Below are 22,978 nucleotides of genomic sequence, written 5' to 3' on the forward strand. Positions count from 1 at the left end.
TGGGGGAAATTTTTCTTGATTAATGATTCTGGAACTTATGTCAGAAGCTAGGGAAAAGGAAAGAAATATCCCAGGGAACAGATCCATGCTGAATAATCAAAATTAGTAGAGCTAATCAAGTGAGAGCATCAGACTAATTCAAGCGTGAATCACAAAACTCCCCATTGTCCATATGACAAATTAAACTTATTTTTAGTAGCATGTGATCAAAAGGAGACAGCTCAATAATACTGGAAACAAACTAACGGGCTAATAGGAATTTGCCTAGCCAGCTTCATATAGTACTCTCTTCCTGTAGTCCTGTGTTCTATTAATTGTTCAGGACATAAAATTAATTGAGACAATTAGCATTTACTGAAATGGCACATATGTATTTAGAACACCTGGCATTTTCCACAAAACATTTATTTCAGTAATAATTAGATCTGAGTGTGTTTTAAAAAATATTTTTTCACTGAGGAGCATCCCCCGCTGGGTTCAGGGCTTATTCCTGGATCCACACTGAAGAATCACTCCTGGAAGTGCTCAGGGAAACATATGTGGGGCCAGAGATTGAGTCTGGGTAACTGCATGCAAGGTAATAGGTGAAAATCCCTGTACTTACTCTTGGGCTCTGGAAGTGCATGTTGATGTGCATACATGTATGTAAGTGTATATAGGTGCATAGCTAAAAATACAGAATTGGGCTAGATTGCAAGTGAAAGTCGGTGCTGTAGTCTCCTCCACTGGAAGTTAAAACTGAAGTAAAATATTTTATTCAGCTAATTGAGGCAAATGCTTTGCACGGCACACATATGATATTTCTTTATCTAACATGGTAAGAATTCAAGAACAGAATTTTTGTTCTAATATTCAACATTAAATAAATAGGCTAGATCAGTGGCTCTCGGTTTTTTTTAGTCTCAAGTCCTCTTTACTCTATCAAAAGTTATTGAGAAATCCATCAAAAAGTTTAGTTTATATGGGTTAAATCATTATATACTATACTGGAAATTAAGAAGATAACATTAAAGGATGTCACTGTCATTGTCACTGTCCTCCTGTGGTTCATCGATTTGCTCAAGCGGGCCCAGTAACATTGTGAGACTTGTTACTGTGTTTGGCATATCGAATCTGCCACGGGTGGCTTGCCAGGCTCTGCCGTGCGGGCGAGATACTCTCGATAGCTTGCCGGGCTCTCCGAGAGGGGCGGAGGAATCGAACTTGGGTTGGCCATGTTGGCCGCATGCAAGGCAAACGCCCTACCCGCTGTGCTAAAATTTGTTCCAAAAATATCTAGTGAGCAATTTGGCATTATTTTGAAAACTCTTAGAAAAAAATTAGTGTCTGACTTATAGAAAGCAGCTAACTGAAAAAAGACAACTAAATTCACTTAACTTTATGCCTATATCAATATATTTGTTTTGTTTGAAGTATGTGAAGAAATTCTGGTTGCAACAATTATGTAATTGGAAAGGGTTGGGTATTTTAAGTCTTTAGTTGTGAATTTTCTTCTTTGATAATGAAAACTTGACAAGTGGTAGTTTCTTAAAGGTTAGTTGCAACATAGTCCCTAAAATTCTATTAACTTTTCATACCCGGCTTAAAATCCATTAACGCTTGAATGCTTCTTTTGCCCACGCATTACTATATAACAACAAACATGGTCTTTTGAAGAATATTGTGTCAGCGGGATGATAAAATCTATTCCATACTGACACTTTTCATTATATATTTATTACTTTTTGAATCTCACTCATCAGTACCACCACTGACCCTATCAGAAAAGACTTCCTTGGGGCCGGAGTGACAGTACAGTGGAAAAGGCGTTTGCTTTGCTTGCAGCCGAGCAGGGTTACATCGCTGGGACCCTATATGCCACCCCCCACCCCTCAGCCCTCCAGGAGAGATCCTTGAGTGCAGACGCAGGAGTAAGTCCTGAGCGCTGCCAGATGTGACCCAAAAACAAACAAAAAAGACTTCTCGTGGGAGAGGTTGTTAAGCTTAATGCATGTGGAGGCACACTTCCTAAATATCTCATTTCTGTATGTTACTCAAAAGATATCACTGGGAACAATAATCTTCCCTCATTTTTCCTAAGTGACAGTGTAGCTATTTCAATAGGGGTGGGGGGGGCTGTCAAAGACCAGTCTGAATAAACATAGTTTGTCTATTTTTCTTTCAAGTAAATAGTATTCAACGACAACAGAAAGTGAAACATTAGTTCAACTTGCAGTTCAAGCACTGAAGTGTTTTCCTGGAGAGAAGTAAGCAACTTTGGTGTTCAGCTCACGTGAGCTTCCTGCTTCCTATTTTTTTCCTATCTGGAATTTAAAAACTATATTCAAAGGGTGCGGTAATTTTGGCAACCATACCTGTTGGGGACTAAAGGTTAAGATCAATAAAAGAGACACACAGGGTGGGCGGTTTATGGGTCTTTAAAACCCAGAATGCTAGCGCTGCACAGTATGGGGTCTTCTCATGCTTCCTCTCTGTTCCCTCTCTCCAGGAAGAATCTCCCCCTTGAGAAAGCCTTTTAGGATACTAAGGTCTCCGATGTGTCAAAGGCAGGCCTCGATGGATGAAGATAATTAGGCATGTCCAAAGAAAATTGACTTCCTCCCTCCCTCCCTCCCTCCCTCCCTCCCTTCCTTCCTTCCTTCCTTCCTTCCTTCCTTCCTTCCTTCCTTTCTTCCTTCCTGTGTGTGGAGGGGCAGGGGGGCACACCGAGCAAAAATCAGGGGTTACTGTCTTTCCTTAATTCCCGGGGCATCCCTGATAAATGTGTTCACCTGGAGTTAGTCCCAGACAAATACCATAAAGGTGAACACTATTGATACTACATCACTTAAAATTATTAAAATCAACAAGGTTACAACTGGGAGGAAGGGGGAGAAAGGAACTGTAATAACATTTTATTTTAAAAATTCATATCAGGAGCACTCTCAAGTGGTACCTGGTTTAACAGTTTGGTGTTTTGGCCTCGATTCATTTTAGGACATCTGTACTTACCCCCGACCCCCAACTCTTAATGGGTTTTGCACCACTGGCGCAAATGTCAACCCAGTGGAAAAGTGCTTAAGCCTTAGTATTGTGAAAAGGGGTTTCATCTGGCAGGCCCCTCCCTAAATAGGGTGGGAGGGTAGCCCCCCTGGTCCACACCAGGAATCCCCAGGGATCCACACACTGAGTGGATCCTTGCACAGAAAGAAACACAGGGCTCTCTATCTTTAGTAACAAATTCTGAGGCTTATATATTAGGTTTGATCACTGAGCGTCAGAGGGACTATGCTCAAAGTGTGGTATTTATCCAACAGATGCATCCTATGGTGGTCCTGTTTTCAAGCAAAGATTCTAGTAGGAAAGAAGAAAAGCTCTGGGGATAGGAAAAAAAATAAAAACAAAAAGAGGGGAGGGAGCATTTATGGAATATAAAATAACATGTAAGACTGCAATAATCTAGGAGATAATGGAGCCATAGCAATGGAGCAATAGCACAGCGGGTAGGGCGTTTGCTTTGCATGGGCCAAGCCGGCCAGCCCGGGTTCTATTCTTCCGCCCCTCTCGGAGAGTCTTGCAAGCTACCGAGAGTATCTTGCCCTCACAGCAAAGCCTGGCAAGCTCCCCGTGAGGTATTCGATATGCCAAACACAGTAACAACAAGTCTCACAATGGAGACGTTACCGGGTCCGCTTGAGCAACTCGATGAACAACGGGAGGACAGTGACAGTGATATAAGACTAACACCCAAGGACAGTAGAGAGAAAGGCCAGGAAGATTGCCCCATGGTTGGAAGCCTGTCTCATGAGCTGGGCGGGGGGTGGGGGGATGGGGGGGTGGGGTGTTAGTACAGATGTCCTAACCATGATGGCCTCTTAGCACCTGTGTTATAAATCATAAATGCCCGAAAGTGAGAGAGTGAGAAGGAAATTGGCTGCCATTAAAAGGGGGGAAGGGGCCTGGGGAGGAATTCTGGGGAGACTGGTGGTGGGGAATGTGCACTGGTGTAGGGATGGGTGTTGGATCTATCACCTTACGACTAAAGCTCAGTCAAAGGGGCTGGAGCGATAGCACAGCGGGGAGGGCGGTTGCCTTGTACGCAGCCAACCCGGGTTCGATTCCCAGTATCCCATACGGTCCTCCGAGCACCGCCAGGAGTAACTCCTGAGTGCATGAGCCAGGAGTAACCCCTGAGCATCACCAGGTGTGACCCAAAAAGAAAAGTAAATAAATAAATAAATAAATAAAGCTCAAGCAAGGAAGCTTTTTAACTCCATCTCACGGTGATTCAATAACAAATAAATCAATAAGTTCCACAAGAAAAGAAAAGAAAAGAAAAGAAAGGAAAAGAAAAGAAAAGAAAAGAAAAGAAAAGAAAAGAAGAGGAGCTGTCAGCACGGCGTACAGGGCAGGGGTCGGCGCCGGCTGTCGATTGGTGATGCCTGGCGGCGGGGGCGGGGCGAGGGCAGACGGGGCGGGGCGAGGGCGGATAGGGGCGGGGCGTGCGCCGCTCGCGCGCTCTGCGCTCGACTGCGGGGGGCTGCGGGGAGCTCGGCGCGGCGGCGGCGGCGGCGGCGGCGGCGGCGGCAAGATGGCGGCGGCGGCGGCGGGCGGGGGTCCGGGGCGCGACATCAGCCTGGCGGCCCTGCGGCGCCACGACCCCTACATCAGCCGCATCGTGGACGTGGCCAGCCAGGTGGCCCTGTACGCCTTCGGGCCGCGGGCCAGCGAGTGGGTGCGTGCGGGGGGTGGGCGGGCGCGGGGGCGGGACCACCTGGGCCTGGAGACACCCCCCAGGGCGCGGGGCGGAGCTGCGGGGGGTGGGAAACGGGGGCTCCCGAGGCTCGCGGGCGTCAGCCGAGGGAGCCCACCCGCCGGGCGGGGGCGGGGCCGGGGTCTCGGGGTGGGGGTGGGGTGGGGGCTCCGGCCTCGGGGTCTTCCCTGGGACCGCGGTTGCACCCCTGCGGGTGGGGGGCCGGGGGGGCCCGTCGGAGACACTCAAGCACGTGGCCCCCTCGGGCAGCGGGACGCGGTTCCGAGGACGGAGGATGCTCCGGCCCCGGCAGCGGTTCAGCCCGGGGAAGGGCCCGAATTGGGGCCGATTGGTGTTTCCGAGCGTGGGTTTTTGCAGGGCCCGAAGCAGAGGCGCCCCTGGAAGCCCGTCGCGGAGAGGGGACGGCCCTGGGTGGTCCTGATGGGAGAGAGGAGGGAGGGGCAGGTTTGCCCGCGTTCCTTGCTCGGGGAGAGGCCGAGAGGGTCGGAGGCGCGTGATCTGGCCCCCTGGGAGTGAAGAGGGGAGGCGACACCACGCAGCACAGCACGATTGTGACCCCGTAGGCCACCGGGCCGCACTCGCACGTGGCAGGGACGGATGGAGGCGTGACTGGCGCCGGCCCCAGCAGATCCGTGAACAACAGGGTGATGGTGGCAGTGAATGTCGTGTCCTGTAATGCTTCTGTAAGGAGCAGTGATCCAAAATACTCATGTGGGATCTCTCGGTCGGGGAGGTGGTTGTCCCAGGAACTGGCAAAGGAATGTGTTGCCTGGGCCCCTTCACCGAGGCTGTTGAGTCAAGAAAGTGGGAGGGCGGCAGTTCAGACCAAATGCAAACTGTGTCCTGCAGGCGGCTGCCATATTCCGTGTAGGAAAATGCGAGGCTACTCTCCCATTCGGTCCGAAACCTGTACGGACCGGGAGGTGTCATTGTAAAAGGACAGCCAGACTCAGATGGGATCAGAAGAATCCCCAGCGATTGTTGACTTCGCCCTGGGGTGCATTGCCCCAATGAATGGGTGCTGCCTGCCCTGGACTGGCCCCGGGCTCTGGGGCGGACGCCTGTGGGAGTCACTGCAGAGGTTCGTTGGACGGCAGAGAAGCCTTGGCCTGAAGCCTCCTCAGAAGTCAGCAGTGGCACAACGCATCCTACAGGAGTTGCGTTTTCCCGCTTCCTGCCCCTGTTGCCTTCAGACAGGGGGTCATTCATTCAGTGAAAGGCCACTTTCAAAGTTCTGTGTGATCTACAGGCCGTGGCAGGCAGAGGGGAAAAAAAAAAGAGCAAGAGCAAGTTCAGCTGTAGAGCAGTTGCTATGGATGAACAAATTGTCATCATTTGCTCCAGTCTTTTAACTGGAAACCAAACGGATAAAGGACACTCAAGAATGGAGGAGGAAGGCAGATGGGGTGAAAGCAAGTGGGATTTTTTTTTTTTTTTTTGCCACACCAGGCAGTGCTCAATGGTTACCTTTGACTCTGCACTCAGTAATAGACTCTTGGTGGTACTCAGGGGCCCCTATGGGATGCCCGGGATCAACCCCTGGTGGGCCTTGTGCAAGGCACGCACCCTACCTGTTGTACTATCACTCCAGCCCTGCACATGGAATGAATGACTTGAAGCTTCCAGAATGGAAATGAGGAATGAAGGCCAGACAAACCGGGTTGCTTAAAAGAGGGATTAGGAAAGACAGTCATGGCGGAGTAGGAGTGTCAGACCCATCTCCCACTGTCAGGAGGGCAGATACACCCATGACAAAGCTGGCCTGCTTCAGGCTTTTCCACTCAGGAATCCCTTTTTTGCCGGAGAATTTTCCATGCACAATAGATAGAGAGGCAGAGAAAGCAGGCCTACCAATCAAGCCGATTAAAACTACATTATAAGGAAATTTATTTTTAATACTGTTTTTCAAAAGTTTGTTAGCATCTAGAACTTAAGACTGTGACTGCCTGATGATATTTGTCTTCTCAGCCCTCAGAGCAGGCTTTGCTAGCAGGTCAGTTTTTGCCTCCAGTCCTACTTGGCAGTGTTTGGAGAAAGTTTTTGGTTGTCAAGCTGAGATGGAATTATGTTACTGGCTTCTGGAGGGGAGAGGTCAGAGGTGCTGAGAAACATCTTACAGGTTCAGGGCCTCAGGCCCCAGGACAAAGCTTCATTTGGCCCCAAATGTCGAAAAGGGAAACTGCCTTAGAGTCAACAGTTCCTTGTTTCTATATCAAGAAATGTATTTTTTTTTATTGTTTTCTGTAGATTCTGGTCATTTAGAGTTTTAAAAGTACAATCCAGCAGACTGAAATTCATGGTCACAGTCACAGTCCTCCCATTGTTCATCGATTGCTCGAGCGGGCCCAGTAACGTCTCCATCGTGAGACTTGTTACTGTGTATGGCATATCGAATTCGTCACGGGGAGCTTGCCAGGCTCTGCCGTGCGGGTGAGATACTGTCAGTACCTTGCCGGGCTCTCCGGGAGGGGCAGGCTGAAATTACAAGAAGATATTTGTTGAAAACTTCATAGATGCTACATACATGATGTAGACACGTTTAGAAGGGGAGAGGCCTACAATTTTATTATCATAGAATAATCCATAACATTTGTTAAGTGCCATAACACTTTATAAGTGCCAACTGGTGGACTTCTCCCAGTAGTTTTCATACTAGCACTATTTCGTATTCCACCTTTATTTTGACTTTTTGATGGCTTAAGGGTTTTTTTTCTCATTTGTTGGTAGTAAATTATATTAAGTAATATTTTGAGATTTAGACTGGATCTTGTGAACTTGTACTGTGAGACCCCCTCCCCCCCGCAGGAGATGCTAAGAAAATCTTGTTTTACCCTTCTGCATACAACTCACCCTTGGACTTTACCAAAAATGGCTAGAGTTGGGTCACAATCTGGTTGCTCTTTGGTAGCTAAAGACAAAGTCATACATTTTGAGCTGCTTCAGCCAAAACAGAAAAGAAATTGACATTTCCAAAGCCCCTTTTATTCAGGTGCCCCAGAACATTTAAAAAATATAAAATGTGTCTTTTCACCCAAGCATATTGAAAGGTATTGGCTTCCGAATAATAAACCATTAAACCAGGTCTGACCTGGAGAGAGCCTGGCTTCAGGTCTGATATTTTAACCACTGAAATACGCTTCCTTTTTTGGGAATACACACACACCCATGTGTGTGTGTTCCCAAGAAAGGAGCTGTGTGTGTATGTGTGTGTGTGTGTAGCTCTATGCAATTGTGTTTTACAATTTGCTTATGTTGAGTTAGGGAATATTTTCAGGAGAAGCATGTCTTCTGATCTCTGGATTTTTCAAAACAAAAATTAAACATTACTGTTGGTTTTCTTTTCAAAAAGTAATTACTGTTATTCAGAAAGAAAGGAAACCAGTCAAAGTTTATTAGTATTAATTAGATATGACGATACGTAGGAATATCCTGATTTGGAGCTGTTTAAGGCATGTCACAGAAATGTTTGGTCTTATCAGGAACGATTCTGACAATGCAGAGAGCTTGTCAGTCCGACAGATTCCTATCAATATCATAGATAATGCCAGATGTTTAAGTGACACTTTTGCTCTTAAACATTTTATGAACTAGTAACGATGGTATCAGTTAACCATAAGGGCGCCCATGGGCTGTTAGGCTACTTAGTGGTCATGTTTTCAGTGGTCATTGTGGAGGTTTGGATCTTCGAGTTCAATTCTTAGTGCCTGACGTACATCTGGCATATAGATTTCCCAACAGATAAGCAAAATAGTCGTGTTTATAACTTCTAAATGGTGACTCAGTAATTTTCAAAGTATAGTGGCCAGTGGGCCACATTTGAGAAATAATGCTTTTCATAATACAGCAAAGTACTTTATATTAGTTTCAGAGCAAACCAGATTTAAGGTTCAAATTCTCTTTCTACCTAGTGTTTTTATTTATTAATGAAATTGTTTAAGCTGTGGGAAAAAAACTTTCTAGTTACCTATCCTATAATAATGGGCATTTAAAATAGTGTTACCAGGTAATTGACTCTTGATGTAATTTGGGTCATAGAGGATTTTCCTTTTCTAATTCACTAAATCGGTTCTGTAACAGACGGTATTTTATTTAACCAAGGCAGTGGTTCTTTCAATGCATCAGAATCTCTGGGAGTAATTCATAGAAAAGGGAACTGGACCTCCAGGTAAAGAATTTGTATCCCCATTCTCTGTCAGTGCTGATGATGCTGATTGTGAGAGCGAATAGAGAGACCAACTGAACCAGAGTGGCGAAGACTATTGAGGAAGTGACCTAAACACATAGAAAGATCATGGTTCCAGTTCTTTTCTCCGCCTTTTAAAAGTGATCGCTTTAATTTATGTTTTTGTCCTGAAAAGTGTTTTCTGCCAAAATTACAAAGTACTTTAAACTGGAATAATTTTGGTAATAGACACTAATCAAAGATTGGGAGGTTAAAGGGAATGCTGAAATCAACCATGCCCGTAGCATGAAGAACCTTGCAGACTCTGAATTATAATAGTCTGATTGCCAGCTAAATGGATAATCAAATATTCTTTTAGTACACATTGTACTGACGAACATTTTTCGTCAGGACCTGGTGAAAGAGCCCTTCCAAGTGAACTAAATGATGGTTTATCATTTTAAATTTACCACGACCACGGGGTTCCATAGTGTAGCGGTTATCACGTCTGCTTTACACGCAGAAGGTCCTGGGTTCGAGCCCCAGTGGAACCACGTAGTGGTAACACTTGCACAAAAATTTGTAAATCTACAACTGTACCTCATGGTGTTTCACTAATAAAAAATAAATTAAAAAAAAATTTACCACGACCCCAGTTGTTCTCAGGCAGATTTCTTTAACGTTTTTTCAGGGCAGGTTGGGCCGCACCCAGCAGTGCTCAGTGGTTACTCCTGTGGGGCACGGAGGGCCTTTGTGGTGTCGAGGATCACACCTGGGTCAGCTGTGAGCAAGGCAAGTGCCTTCCCCATTTTATTGGCTCTCTGGTTCTCAGGCAGATTTCTTGAGCCGGAACTTGAGACCCTTTCTAATTTTTTATTCACAAATGAGAGTTTGATTAAATATCCCAAACCTAGTAAGCGATTAATATGTCTGAAAGCTAAGATGTCGATGTTTCCTGGTGTGTAGTAGTCAAAGTAGACTCTTAGCAGCTCATCTGTTCTCCTCGGTGACAGGAGATGGCAAAAGAGAATGAGCCCAGAAAGTAAAGAGAAGGATAACGAATTGCAGACGTCAGAGATTGCGACGGTTTTCCAGTGGTACCAGATTCAGGGCTGGAAAGAAAGGCAGCTCTCTTATCCAGACTCTGTTCTTTCTAATGAAATCCAGGCAGCACATTTTTTTCCTTACTGTTTTAGCCAGAGTCCCCTGATTTGGGGAAAAGATTAAAAATGATGATGCGATGTTTTACCTTGTAAAGGACATGTATCACGGTCCTCCCGTTGTTCATCGATTTGCTCGAGCGGGCCCAGTAACGTCTCCATCGTGAGACTTGTTGTTACTGTGTTTGGCATATCGAGTACGTCACGGGGAGCTTGCCAGGCTCTGCCGTGCGGGCAAGATACTCTCGGTAGCTTGCTGGGCTCTCCAAGAGGGGTTGTAAATGACAAGAAGGAGAAATACTACTTCCTGCTGCTCAACAACTGGACCCAGTCTGGCAGAGAACCCACTTTTCTGAGCAGTGACCCCTCCCGCTGCGCAGACTTGGCCCCGCTTGCAGCTGGATGGATGGATGTTCCCCTTTATGAGTTTATCCTCTTCTGTGTCAAGTTTATGTCCTCAGTGCATCCTTACTAATGAAGAGAAGATGCCTATTTTTCTTCTGTGTGTTTTTGTTTCCTAGGAGAAAACTGATGTGGAAGGAACCTTATTTGTTTATACAAGGTAAGAGTGTTTTACTTTCATAAAGAAAAGAATGATTCTTTGAAAGAGTACGTTAGATTCTGTTTCATTGGTGGTGGGGGAGTGAGGGATCCTGGCCGTGCTTGGGGAATCACCTGGTGGCAGGGATTGAATTTAGGGATGCCACACGCAAAACATCCGCTCCAACCCTTTGAACCGTCTCCCTTGCCCTTGAGATAATTCTTTGAGCTCCGTTATGTCTCTTAGTTCAAAGAGAAGTAAAGAACTGGAATCTTAGTTTGAAGCTATTGATTTAGGAAGTAAAAAATAATGTCGCTTGTTATTTTAGTACATTTTGCTCGAGCGGGCCCAGTAACGTCTCCATTGGAGACTTTGTTGTTACTGTGTCTGGCATATCGATACTCTCGGTAGCTTGCCGGGCTCTCCGAGAGGGGTGGAGGAATCGAACTCGGGTCGGCCATGTTGGCCGCTTGTAAGGCGAACGCCCTACCCGCTGTGCTATCGCTCCAGCCCTGGAGCGATAGCACAGCGGGTAGGGCGTTCGCCTTACAAGCGGCCAACATGGAGTTCGATTCCTCCGCCCCTCTCGGAGAGCCCGGCAAGCTACCGAGAGTATTGGATATGCCAGACACAGTAACAACAAAGTCTCCAATGGAGACGTTACTGGGCCCACTCGAGCAAATCGACGATCAACGGGAGGGCCTTTACCTTTACCTTTTTATTTTAGTACATAATTTCAACTTCATTGTAGATGAATTTAAATTTCTTAAAATCACATCAAATTTCACTTAATTCAAACAAACAAACAAAATTTGTTTCAGTTTTGGGCCACACCCAGTAATACTCTGAGCTTACTCCTGGCTCTGTTAATTGGGATCACTCTTGGTGGTGCTCAGGTGACCATATGGGATTATGGGGATCAGGCCCACATTGGACACCCCCTGCCTGCTGTACTACCACTCTGGCCTCTGCACAGAATTCTTGAATGTAGCACGTTGTCAAAAAACTGGAAGCGTGCTGATAAATAGGTCATCAGTATATAGAAAAAATGGTGTGTGAGAGGCAGAGATCAGACTTAGAGCCTCACAAGTATGAGGAAGGTGGAAAAAACGTTTTTATTGTCACCCTCTCCCTTTGATGATTTGTTTTTGAGGTGCTGGGAATCGAGCCCAGAACCACACATACGCGTCCAGTGTTCTGTTGCTGGGCTCCATCCTCAGCACCCAGCACTTTGCCTCTTTGAAGACGCATGATTCAGGACGAAAGGTGTCATTGAATGGGGCCTCGAGCCTGGCACATCATAAGGGCCTGCACACCCCACCAGGAGTAACCACCGCCACTGCTGAGTGTGGCCCACCCTGCCCCTGGGAAAAAAAAAAACTTAAGGAAATCTGCCTAAGAAAAACTGGGGTCGTGGTAAACTTAAAATAATAAACTATCATTTAGTTCACCTGGAAAAGCATTTTCTCCAGGCAGGTGCCCGGGTCCTGATGAAAAGTGTCCATCAGTACGATGTGTAGGAAAAGTACTCTGAGCACGGCTCGACGTGGCCCCCAAACACAAAACAAAATTAAGGATGTCTGTGAGGCTTCCGCTGTCTAGTGAATGGACAGTGTGTCAGGAAAGAGTGAATAAGTTCACTTTTTGGTTATTTTGATCAGATCATTAATATACATACGCACAGAGACATAAATAGTATAAATAATGCCCTTTTGTTTTGGGGCCATACCTGGTGGTGCCTAGGATTTAACTCCGGGCTCTGCACTCAACGATCACTCCCTGCGGGCTCTTGGGGGACCACATGGGGTGGGGATCAGACCTGGGTTGGGTGCATGCAAAAGAAACACCCTACCTACTGTACTACCCTTTGGGCCCTATAAACAGTGTCTTAATTATGCTTTTAAAATGGTACCAGGGATTGAATCAAGGGGTCTCATGCTTGCAACACAGATACTCTCTAGTGCTGAGTTATATCCCCTGGCTAGTAGCTGCACATTTTGTTCATATAAACATTTACATAAAATTTCACGCTATGGCCAAGGAGACAGCTCACAGGGCTGGGGTGCATGGTTTACATGCAAGAGCCCTGAGTTCAGTCCCAGCCTCATGGGTCCCTTGAACACTGTTAGGAGTGACCACTGAGTACTGCTGGGCATAGCTAAGTCCCCCCCCCCCCCACAAATAAAGTGTCAGTGTCAGTGGGGGTGCAGAGATAAAATACGAAGTCCTGGTACACACTCTTTTAAAGCTCAACAGGGCTTTAAAAAAGAGAGGGAAAAAATGCACTAGAACATATTTGTCTGCTTTTGTTTGGGTGTTCAGGGGTTGGTGCTTGAGGCCTATTCCCGGGTTGGACTCAGTCTCCCTCCGCCAAATGGAAAGCCTACACTCTAGCTTGTTCATCTATGCCGGCAGCCCAGTGATATATATTTTTGCGTACAACATAATATAGGTGGACTAAGTACCATTCATAAGGTTCTAAACCACGATGGTGTCTGTGGAAGGCCTTTTAGAATTGGTGGTCTTGATTGAGATCTCAGGTTAAGGTCAAACTGGCCTTGCATAGAAAGAAAAAGATAGATGGGGAGAATATAACTCATGCAGAGGCTTGGAACCCACTGCCCGTTTCTCTTACAGAAGAGTAAGAGAAATGACTCTGGTACCGAGTTTACATGGGTTTATATGAGTTAGAAGTTGTAGTGAGGATAAAGAGGAATCACTGAAGATTTTACACAGGGAGGTAATAGAGTCGTGGCAGAATGTAAAAGGGAAGCGAGTGCATGATGTGGATGTGTTGGTCCTAACCTGAAACTGGAGTCAAGGAGGGCATTGGAAGGATTGTTGCAGAGGAATTGATGGAGGTGGTTCTGTGGACTAGAGTGAGAAAATCTGAAATGGAAAGAGTTTAATCCAAAATTACTCGCATAGTGGTTATGATGAAAACTTAAATATAACGCAAAAAGAAGACTGAGAGAATTGTAGTATCCTTGGTGGGATGGTAAGGTAGGAGACTGAGCATCTGCAGTAAGGATGCGTCCCAGTTTCCTTTTGAAGTGATGGTTTGGCCGAGATAGTAGGGCATTAGAATGGAGCTATCCAATGGCTCCGATTTGGGCTGAAGTGAGAGTAGAGAGTCACGAGCATTTCTTTAGTTGTGGAGGCCACGGGAGAAAAACAGTGTTCTCTGGAGCACAGGGGTGAAGCCAGTAGGATTTGGGGGCCAGCACGGATACAGAGATGTGTCAGCCATCAAGAGAAAGAGCAGGACAGGAACAATCTACGGTGGGTACGGTGCCGGAATGGGGGACGTTTGTGTGCGTGGTAGGGTGGGAGTAGAGGAGAAGGAAGGGGTGAGCCAGGCATCAGGGTGGGGAAGAGGAGGTCAGTTCATCACAGTTCCAAGACACTGGTGGGAGCACACAGAAGGCATCAGCTCTCTTGGTTTACACACCAGAGCCTAGCTCCAGGTGACTGTTACCAGTGAAGTATGGCCTGCTCTTGAGGAGAACTCCAAATGGGGTGGAGGGGGGATGATTAAATTTTCCTCTATGCTAGACACATAATATCTATCATTTATTTCTCACAAGCACTTTTTTATTTTGGGGGAAGTGACAGGAAAAACAAGTAGGTATTAATGATTTAAGAATTTTGAGTGCAGAAGAGGAACGATTAGTGTTCTCCTTTGTATACATGTTAAACGTAGTTTTGTATTTTGAAGTATTTCTCAATATGTTGCATCCCTCACGAAGCTGTCGATTAAATAAACATTAATAGAAACATATTCGGTTGAGAAACTTAGTCCCCATTTGCTGAGAAGCATACTCCCTAGTTCTTCGACTCTTCCCCAAATCATCCCTCCTGAAGGAGGAGACCCCCTCTCCCCTCTCCCCTCTGCCCCTTCCCTCACTCTACCACACTCCTGCCAAATCTGGTATATTGAAGACTTTCCTAAATAAAGATTGAAAGTGCATAAAAATCAGAGGAAACCTTGGGCACAGATAATGGTATTGCCATAGTGACATCTTGAAGTCTCTTCACAGTCATTGGCGCATTAATGCCCGAGCCTGTTTCATGACTTGGGATTTATCATCTTCTGGTGTGGCACTCAGACTGTTTGAGAGGTGCCATCCTATGGTGATAATCAGATACTTGAAGAATCAAATTCTGATTCTTTCTTAAAACGCAGTTTTCACGATTATTTCTTTTCTTCCCCCCCCCCCATCCCCATTGTCTTCCCTCGTGACAGGTTTGTAAAGAAATCACCTACTGGTGATTTCTGATCTTGATACTTGCAGAAGACCCTCTGTCAGAGAATATTAGAAGGCAATTTGTATTCTTTGGAGTGTAGATTGAAATGATTGTGATTATTTCTGATGTTGATTTTTATGCCTGTCACTTTTTTACTGCTTTTGCAAACTAAGTTAGGCCAGGCTTATGTTCTATCGGTTTTAAAATTGGAGATTTTGAAAGACAGTGCTGCAAGTGATAATGTAGCTATATCTTACTTCATTGTCTGCATGAAATAATTTGAGATGAAATAAAACTAAGGCATAAACGTCTTTTATGAGCAAACCCATGAAATAAAACTCGGAGCTTGTTACCCAGGTGCCTGGTTTGAAGTAAATAAATGAAATGCACCTCTTTTCAGTTTCAGTTTGAACGTGGAGGTTCATCTGTCACTGGGAGTTACATAGTTGAATTACTATATGGCTTGTCACCCAGTGGTAGACAAATGCATGTGTAGAGAGAGTTTATATTCTGTATAATTTGGGTTCTCTGAGCATGACTTAGTAGGCACTAAAAGTTTACTGAATGAAACAAATAAAAAGCCCCCAAATGCCACATCTTTTATGAAGAAAAGCCATCTTAGTAGTGATCCAAAAAACTCTTACTATAGGAGGCCAGAGAGAGGGAGGATAGCGGGAGAGAGCGCTTGATTGGCACATGGCAGACCAGGGCTCAGCTCAGCAGGATTTGATCCCCAACAGCCAAAGTACCACCAGGAGTGAGCCCTGAACACTGCCGATGTGATTCCAAACCCAAAAAGTCAATGAATTTTAAAAAAAAAAACCTTTAAATTGAGAAAAGTAAAATCCCTGCTATTTGCATTCAACTTTTAAGATTGTATCTTCTCACTAGATCGTTGACGAGAATATCATCTTTTCCCCAAGCCATTTTACAACTTTAAATTTCGGATCAGCATTCAGCTTTTCCTCTGAGAAATTTCTTGATATAATCATGATATCAAGAATCTCTAAAAAAAAAAAAAGTCACAGGAGGGGGCAAAAAAATATATATGTCAGCAATTTTTCAAGAAGTTGTTACAATTTTGCCTTGAAGGAATTTGCAACCTATTTAGGGAAATAAAATACAGTTTTGTACACACACTTTGATAGTTCCAAAGGAATGGTAATGATACTCATTTTGTGTTTATTACATGTGAATTAGTACACGAGTAGGTACATCAGTACTATTCTCTGATAGTAAAGTACCGTTACTTTATGTCTGTCATCTGTTTCCACAGAGCTGAAAATATATGCAAAAAGGTTGAGCAGCTTCTGAGGGTAGTCCCACTAAGCGTGCCATGCTAAACAGCTTGTCTTTTGACATCCTCCCACTCCTTGTCATCTTAGGTCTGCTTCTCCCAAGCATGGCTTCACCATCATGAACAGGCTGAGCATGGAGAACAGAACGGAACCCATTACGAAAGACCTGGATTTCCAGCTCCAGGACCCTTTTCTTCTCTACAGAAATGCCCGATGTGAGTCTTTCTTAATGGACTGGGTGGTTTTATTTCTCCCATTGGGCCAAATATTTTAGGTGGTACAGTGGGTATCCTGTCTTCTCTAGCTGTACTGTTTTTGTAGTGTATACCCATCAGATCTTAAGCCCAAGCTTTTCTTAGTGGGCTGGGTTCTTTATTAGGAGTCTACAGGGGGACATTTAGTATAGAACATAGAATCAGTGGTTCAGCTAGTGATACTTTCTCTTCGTGTTTTATTTCTGACGGCATATCCCAAAAAGATGTTCGAGGAGTGGGATTTTGTTCTAGAAGTACCATCTTTTGAACATCTCGTAAGTGAAAAACCAAAGGTCAGAAAGTTTTGGCCATAGGAATGTCATAACACTTTCTAATGCTGAAGTGAGTTATCATTAAGTCGCTTAATGATTCTTCAGAGTGGAAGTGAGGGAGCAGTCTCCTACCCAGTGATCTCTTTCCATTTCACTCTGGCACATTTCTGACCGTTTGTGTGGGTCTTTTGGGAAGCCCAGAGAACTAGATGAAAAGTATATGAACTACAGGATCATGTCCATACACAAAAATCAAGAGCATACTAATAAATCTATGGAGTAGCATATTTATGTTCATATGTCCTGTGCTCTGTGGGTAAGTTTCATAAAGACTTTGTAGCTGAGAAATGTTTTCCGTACAGTTTTTCCCTATCTGAGCTCAAGATTCAAAACCTTGACTCCAATAGACTATTCTGTGTAATCTTAATGGTGAATATAATGCAGTTAATACTTAATTTTTTTTTTTTTTTTTGCTTTTTGGGTCACATCTGGTGACACACAGGGGTTACTCCTGGCTCATGCACTCAGGAATTACTCCTGGCGGTGCTCAGGGGACCATATGGGATGCTGGGAATCGGACCCGGGTCGGCTGCGTGCAAGGCAAACGCCCTATCCTCTGTGCTATTGCTCCAGCCCCAACACTTAATATTTTTAACCCCAATAAATTGTTTTTGTTTTGGAGTGCCTGTAGCATTATTTCATGCTATATGTATTTATAATTGTATTCACTTGTAGTTGAGTCAGCATTTTAGTTAGACATCTTATTATTTGGAGATTACAGTAAGATTTTTTGAGAGGGAGAAAATAGAAGTATTAAGGGTATAACATGACTCACCGATGGTTAGTTCTGTGGAGTAAAACATCGGTAACATTGGACTGCGGAAATAATTCAACTAACATGCCCAATACGTGTGAGGCCTTGAATTCAGTTTCTGGTGCTGCATGCCAGCCCACACCACCTGGGGTTGCCGTGGGTCACCCCCCTCACAGCCACACGGAGGCCCCCCAACACCCTCAGGGTCTCAGCACTTTCTGTCCCTGTTCTCACAACCCCCCCCCACCACCACCACCACACACACACAACCCCTCTACAGATACACAGTTTGCCAGAAGATATTTTCTTGACTGTAGCTTGCAATTTGAATTGCTTGCTTTCCTGTAGTTATGTTGGGTTTTCTTTTTTCCCCCTATGGTTATTAGATTCTATGTCAAATTCATATCAATTTAAATCCTAGTAAAATAAACACAAAAATAAATATAAAATAAGTGAGCATTAGTGACTAAGTAATTATTTTTGGTTACTTTGGTTTGGTAAATCATTGGTATATTTAGTATAGATACTTGAAGTACAAAAATATTTTATATGGTTATTTTGTGATGTGTTACTCTTGTTGTATTTAGTATTGTTGATTTTTAAAATGACTTTTCTGAGTCCCATGGACTTTATCTGACAGTAATATTTGGACGAAGCAACATTACTAAGCCTTACCTTAGTTTTAGGCCAATATCTGTGTGTGGCTACTGAGTGCTTGAAATGTGGCTAGTGTAAGTTGGGCCATGTCTGGGATGTGAAACACACAGTGAAGTGCAAAGACTGAGTGAAAAATTTTAAGTCTCCTTTATATTGATTGACATGTTGAAATGATGTTTTATTGCAAGTTAAATAAAACGTTAAAATTAATTTTACCTGGTTTTAATATTTTTAATTAAAATGACAGGTGTGGCTCACACTTCTGACTCACCTTTATTTCTAGGCATTTTTGTCTTACCACATTTCATAATTAAAACATTGTAGACACATGCGCTGTCATCTTGCAGGTGAGAAGCTGAGGAGGCCCAGTGAGGTGACAGAGTCAGACCCACAGATTCGGGTGTTTTGTTTTATTCCTTTTGGGGCACACCCAGTGGTGCTCAGGGCTTGCTCCTGGCTGGACCCGGGGATCGCTCCTGGCAGTGCCCTGGGAACCCTCTGGGGTGCTGGGCGTTGAGTCCAAGCTCCCATCACAGCTGCTATTCTGGCCTCGTCTCTCCCATGGAGTCCAGCCTCAGGCTCTTGCTCTCCCTGACACCTGCAGCTCTGGGGGTTTCTACTTCATTTTCCTAAGAGTGACAAAATTGGTTGATTCGGAAGGAATGAAAGGGACAGAATCCATGTATCTTCCTGAGTTTATTTTGCCCTTTCAGCTTTTGTAAAGACTTTTCTGTCTCTGCCATTGGGTTCCCAGAGGGTTCAGCATCTGCTTCCAGTGTGAGAGCCCCCTCCGTGTCTTCAGATCAGAGACTTTCTCAAATAATTACTTGCGGTTTTTATATTATGACATGCAGAGTCGTTCATCATCTTTTGGATAGGGGACCCAGTTTCACTCAGCACTGATTGGTTTTTTTTCCGGAAGATTCTGTACCTCTCAGGGTCTGTATGTTAAAAATCTCTATAAACATTCACTACATAGGTCAGAGACCATATTTGAACATTCCAAGAGGTAAAGTTAAAACAATTTGTGGCAGATTTTCTCTTGGAGTCTTCTAGAGTCAATAATTTGAAAAAAAATTAGTACCTAAAAAAAAAAACTATCCTTCTCTTCAACTGGATAAAATTAGGAAAGCAAAATGAAAAAGTAAATATCCTAAGTTCTTCATTTAATTAAAAAGAGATATTTAATAAATAAGTAACTTTTGACCAGTCCCCAAAATGTATGGTTTTAATCCTGGTCAAATATTTATAATATTTAAATTTGGTTGTCATGAAAATTAATTTGTATAAGCTTTAAAAGTAAGATGGCTATTAAGGTTGGAGCATACATTTCATTTATTCCACATACATTTATTAATTTTTAGTATTTGTCTCAAACCTATGTGGAGGCTTTATGAGAATCAGTTAATTCTCATAACTCTTTCTTTGAATTGCTACCTTTCCTATTTTGTAAGCAAGGAAACTAAGGTTAAAAGGACTAAGTAATTTACCAAGTTTCTTGACCTTTTGAAATGAAAATAGTGTTTGAACCAAGAAAGCATAACTCAAAATTCAGGTTCATTGGAAGTGTTAACACATGGATGATATATTTGAGCAAGGTTTATATTTTAAGACTTTTTTTTACTGTGTACTCCAAAGTTTGAAATATTTTTTTAAGTTGAAAGAACTATTGTTTTTCCATTTTTTAGAGAAGATAACATCAAATAAAGCCTAATGTTGCAAAAAGCTGATTTTTACTATTTTATATTATTCTGTTTTAGTCACTAGTAACTGTGTTTTTACTGCACAACCACATAAAGTGTAGTATGTATTTGAGAAGATGTCTTTCCTTAAATATATCCTAATACTTAATATAAAATGTGGACAACAGTGTCAGGTAATTTTCATGTTTTATCCCACACATGTTATTACGTATATTTACAGGATTATAATAGAATGCTTTTGAGCAGCTTCATTGCTTTTTTGGTTTTTTGGGGGGCCAACACCTGGCTCTGCTCAGAACTTAACTTCTGGCTCTGTGTTCAGGGATCCCTCCTGCAGGGCTAGGGGTAGTGAGGGGTGCCGGGGATTGAGCTGGGATTGGCTGTGTGCAGGGCAGGCAGCCTTCAGCACTGAACTAATCACTCTGGCCCCGGAGCTGGCTCGATTTCTCTGCAAACATAGGCTTAAACTTTGAGAAAGTCAGAAAAAGCAAACATGCAGATATGTAGGATCACACTGCTAAAAACTTCCTTCTTGTTTTTACAGTGAATTTATTGAGGCTGGAGCGATAGCTCAGCGGGTAGGGTGTTTGCCTTACGGCAAACGTGGCTGACCGGGGTTTGATTCCCAGCATCCCATATGGTCCCCCACGTACCGCCAGGGGTGATTCCCGAGTGCAGAGCCAGGAGTAACCCCTGAGCATCACTGGATGTGACCCAAAAAGCAAAATAAATAAATTGTTTTAAAGAATTTTTAAAAAATAAAGTGAATTTACTATATTGGGCAGTTTTGATTTAAAAATCCCTTATTGATATGTACAGGATGTGGAAAAGTAGCTGTAAATAATAGAAAATAATGCAGTTGGTGGAAATGGCAAGTACAATCCTCACCCATGTTCTTAGGAGTTCCTTCTTTGAGTGACTTGGTGGTGGGATTTTGGTTGGACGTGGCATGTGAAGCATATAGTCTTGACACTGTTGGAATGACAGTAAAGGAGTGAAAAAAAGCATGAACTCAAGAGAGTGGAGCGCGAATGCATTTCATGAAAAAGAAACTAAACGAAAGTGAGAAGACATGCTATGATAGCTTAGTTGTGATTATCACTAATTTTGGTTTCCTGCAAAAGATTTTTATCTCTGCTGTATTGATCTCAGGTTATGCTGGATGATAGAGTTTTTTACCGTAACCCCGTCCTCCAGAAGGACGTCATCATGTTAAACTCAAGTATAGCACTGCACTGTAGCACGGTCCTCCCGTTGTTCATCGATTTGCTCGAGTGGGCCTAGTAACATCTCCATTGTGAGACTTGTTGTTACTGTGTTTGGCATAATGAATACGTCATGGGGAGCTTGCTAGGCTTTGCCGTGCGGGCTAGATACTCTCAGTAGCTTGCCGGGTTCTCCGAGAGGGGCGGCGGAGGAATCGAACTCGGTTCGGCCAGGTTGGCTACGTGCAAGGCAGATGCCCTGCCTGCTGTGCTATCACTCCAGCCCAAACTCAAGTATAGCTATATGAATTGCTCTGACTGATGAAACATGGGGGAAAGTGAAGCGTGTCACCTCCCAGTGGGTACTTGAAGAATCAGCTCCTGAGTGCCCCACCGTATCTCTCCTTCCTCGGAGAATGGTGACGCCAGGGATCACCGAATATTCTCGACACAGGCTGCAAGGGCAGCCTGAGTCCTTCAATAAAGGTCACATGGCAGAGAGGTAAAGAGTATCAAGGATGAACGTGTAACAGATGCACAAAATAAAACTCATTATAAGACATGGATATCTTTGGACCTTTTGTTCCTATAGCATAACTCTGTCTATTATGACTGGTGCATAAGCCATTCAGGAGGAAAGAAAATCTAAACACAGAATGGAAGTAGAGGGACTGGAGTGATAGCACAGCAGGTAGGGCGTTTGCCTTGCACACGGACGACCCAGGTTTGATTCCCAGCATCCCTGAGCACCGCCAGGGATAATTCCTGAGTGTAGAGTCAGGAGTGACACCTGTGCATCGCCGGGTGTGACCCAAGAAAAAAAAAAAAGAATGGAAGTAGAAGAATTCTGACAACAGTGGGAGGGAGGAGTCTCTATACAACTAGAGCAAAATCAGCCTGAATTCAAGTGAAAGTTAGGAATTGTATCTAAGAAAAATTTTACTGTTCATAATTTGGTTCTATGAGACATTTATATTTCCTTCTTATGAGGGTTTGAGGATGATTTATGATCAATTAAATACTGAGAGGGGGATAGTTGACCACCAGACATGATCTAGCTAGTGGAATTATGTATGAGACAATGATTTTTAAAGCATTTGTACTTTGCTGTATGAGGTAAACCGAATACCCTTTACATTAATGAAAAATATAGAAAACCTCAGAGAAATTAGCATGAAAATCAACCACATGGAAAATTTGGATCCGAATAACAGAGTATTTACTAGATGACCTTCATAGGAAGTGGAGATGACATGACAAAGGAAAGACATGTCAGTGAGCTCGAAGACAGAACAATAGAAATTATCTAATTTAAAGAATATAACAGGAGAAAATTTTTAAAAAGCCAAATAAAGCGTCACAATTCTGTGAGTCAAAAATCTCAATTTATGTCACAAAGAAGAAAAAGATCAATGTAGAAAAAATAATTGAAGAAATAATGTCTAGGGCTTTCCAAATTTGGTGACACAAATATATAGATTCAAGAAATGCTGTGAGCTCCAAACAGGATAAAATCAAAGAAAATCATATTGACAAACATGGTCAATCTTATTTTTTTTTAATCTTGAAAACAATCAGAGGAAATGAATGCATTGCATATAAGGACATGTTTGAATGTCTACAGATTTGTTTTAGAAGTCAGAGTCTGGAAAACACTGGCATAACATTTTTAAGTGCTAGAGTAACTGTCCAGTCATTCTATCTTCAGTGGGGGAAAAAATGCTTTCAAAAATGAAGGTGAGACACAAAAATACTGTTTAATTGACCTGAACATGCCAGTTCAAACTCGGTCAGATTAAGTGTAAAAAAGAAAAAGTGAAAACCTCTACCCTATTAATAAAATTAACTTTAAATGTATTTTTTTAGATATATTAAAACTATAATAGTAGAAAAATACATGCCATGCAAGTA

At 43.5% G+C, this 22,978-nt stretch overlaps 1 protein-coding gene and 1 non-coding gene across 4 annotated transcripts in view; one reads left to right on the plus strand and one right to left on the minus strand.

Moving 5' to 3' along the window:
* Window positions 1–22,978, minus strand: part of CACNA1C (calcium voltage-gated channel subunit alpha1 C) — a 784,718-nt gene that overhangs the window by 742,784 nt on the left and 18,956 nt on the right. The window lies entirely within an intron of this gene.
* On the plus strand, window positions 9,397–9,469 carry TRNAV-UAC (transfer RNA valine (anticodon UAC)). The gene has a single exon. It is a non-coding gene; the product is annotated as a tRNA-Val (tRNA).

This window comes from Sorex fumeus, unplaced genomic scaffold, assembly GCF_029834395.1.
Source record: "Sorex fumeus unplaced genomic scaffold, SorFum_2.1 ptg000036l, whole genome shotgun sequence".
Lineage (NCBI taxonomy): Eukaryota > Metazoa > Chordata > Mammalia > Eulipotyphla > Soricidae > Sorex > Sorex fumeus.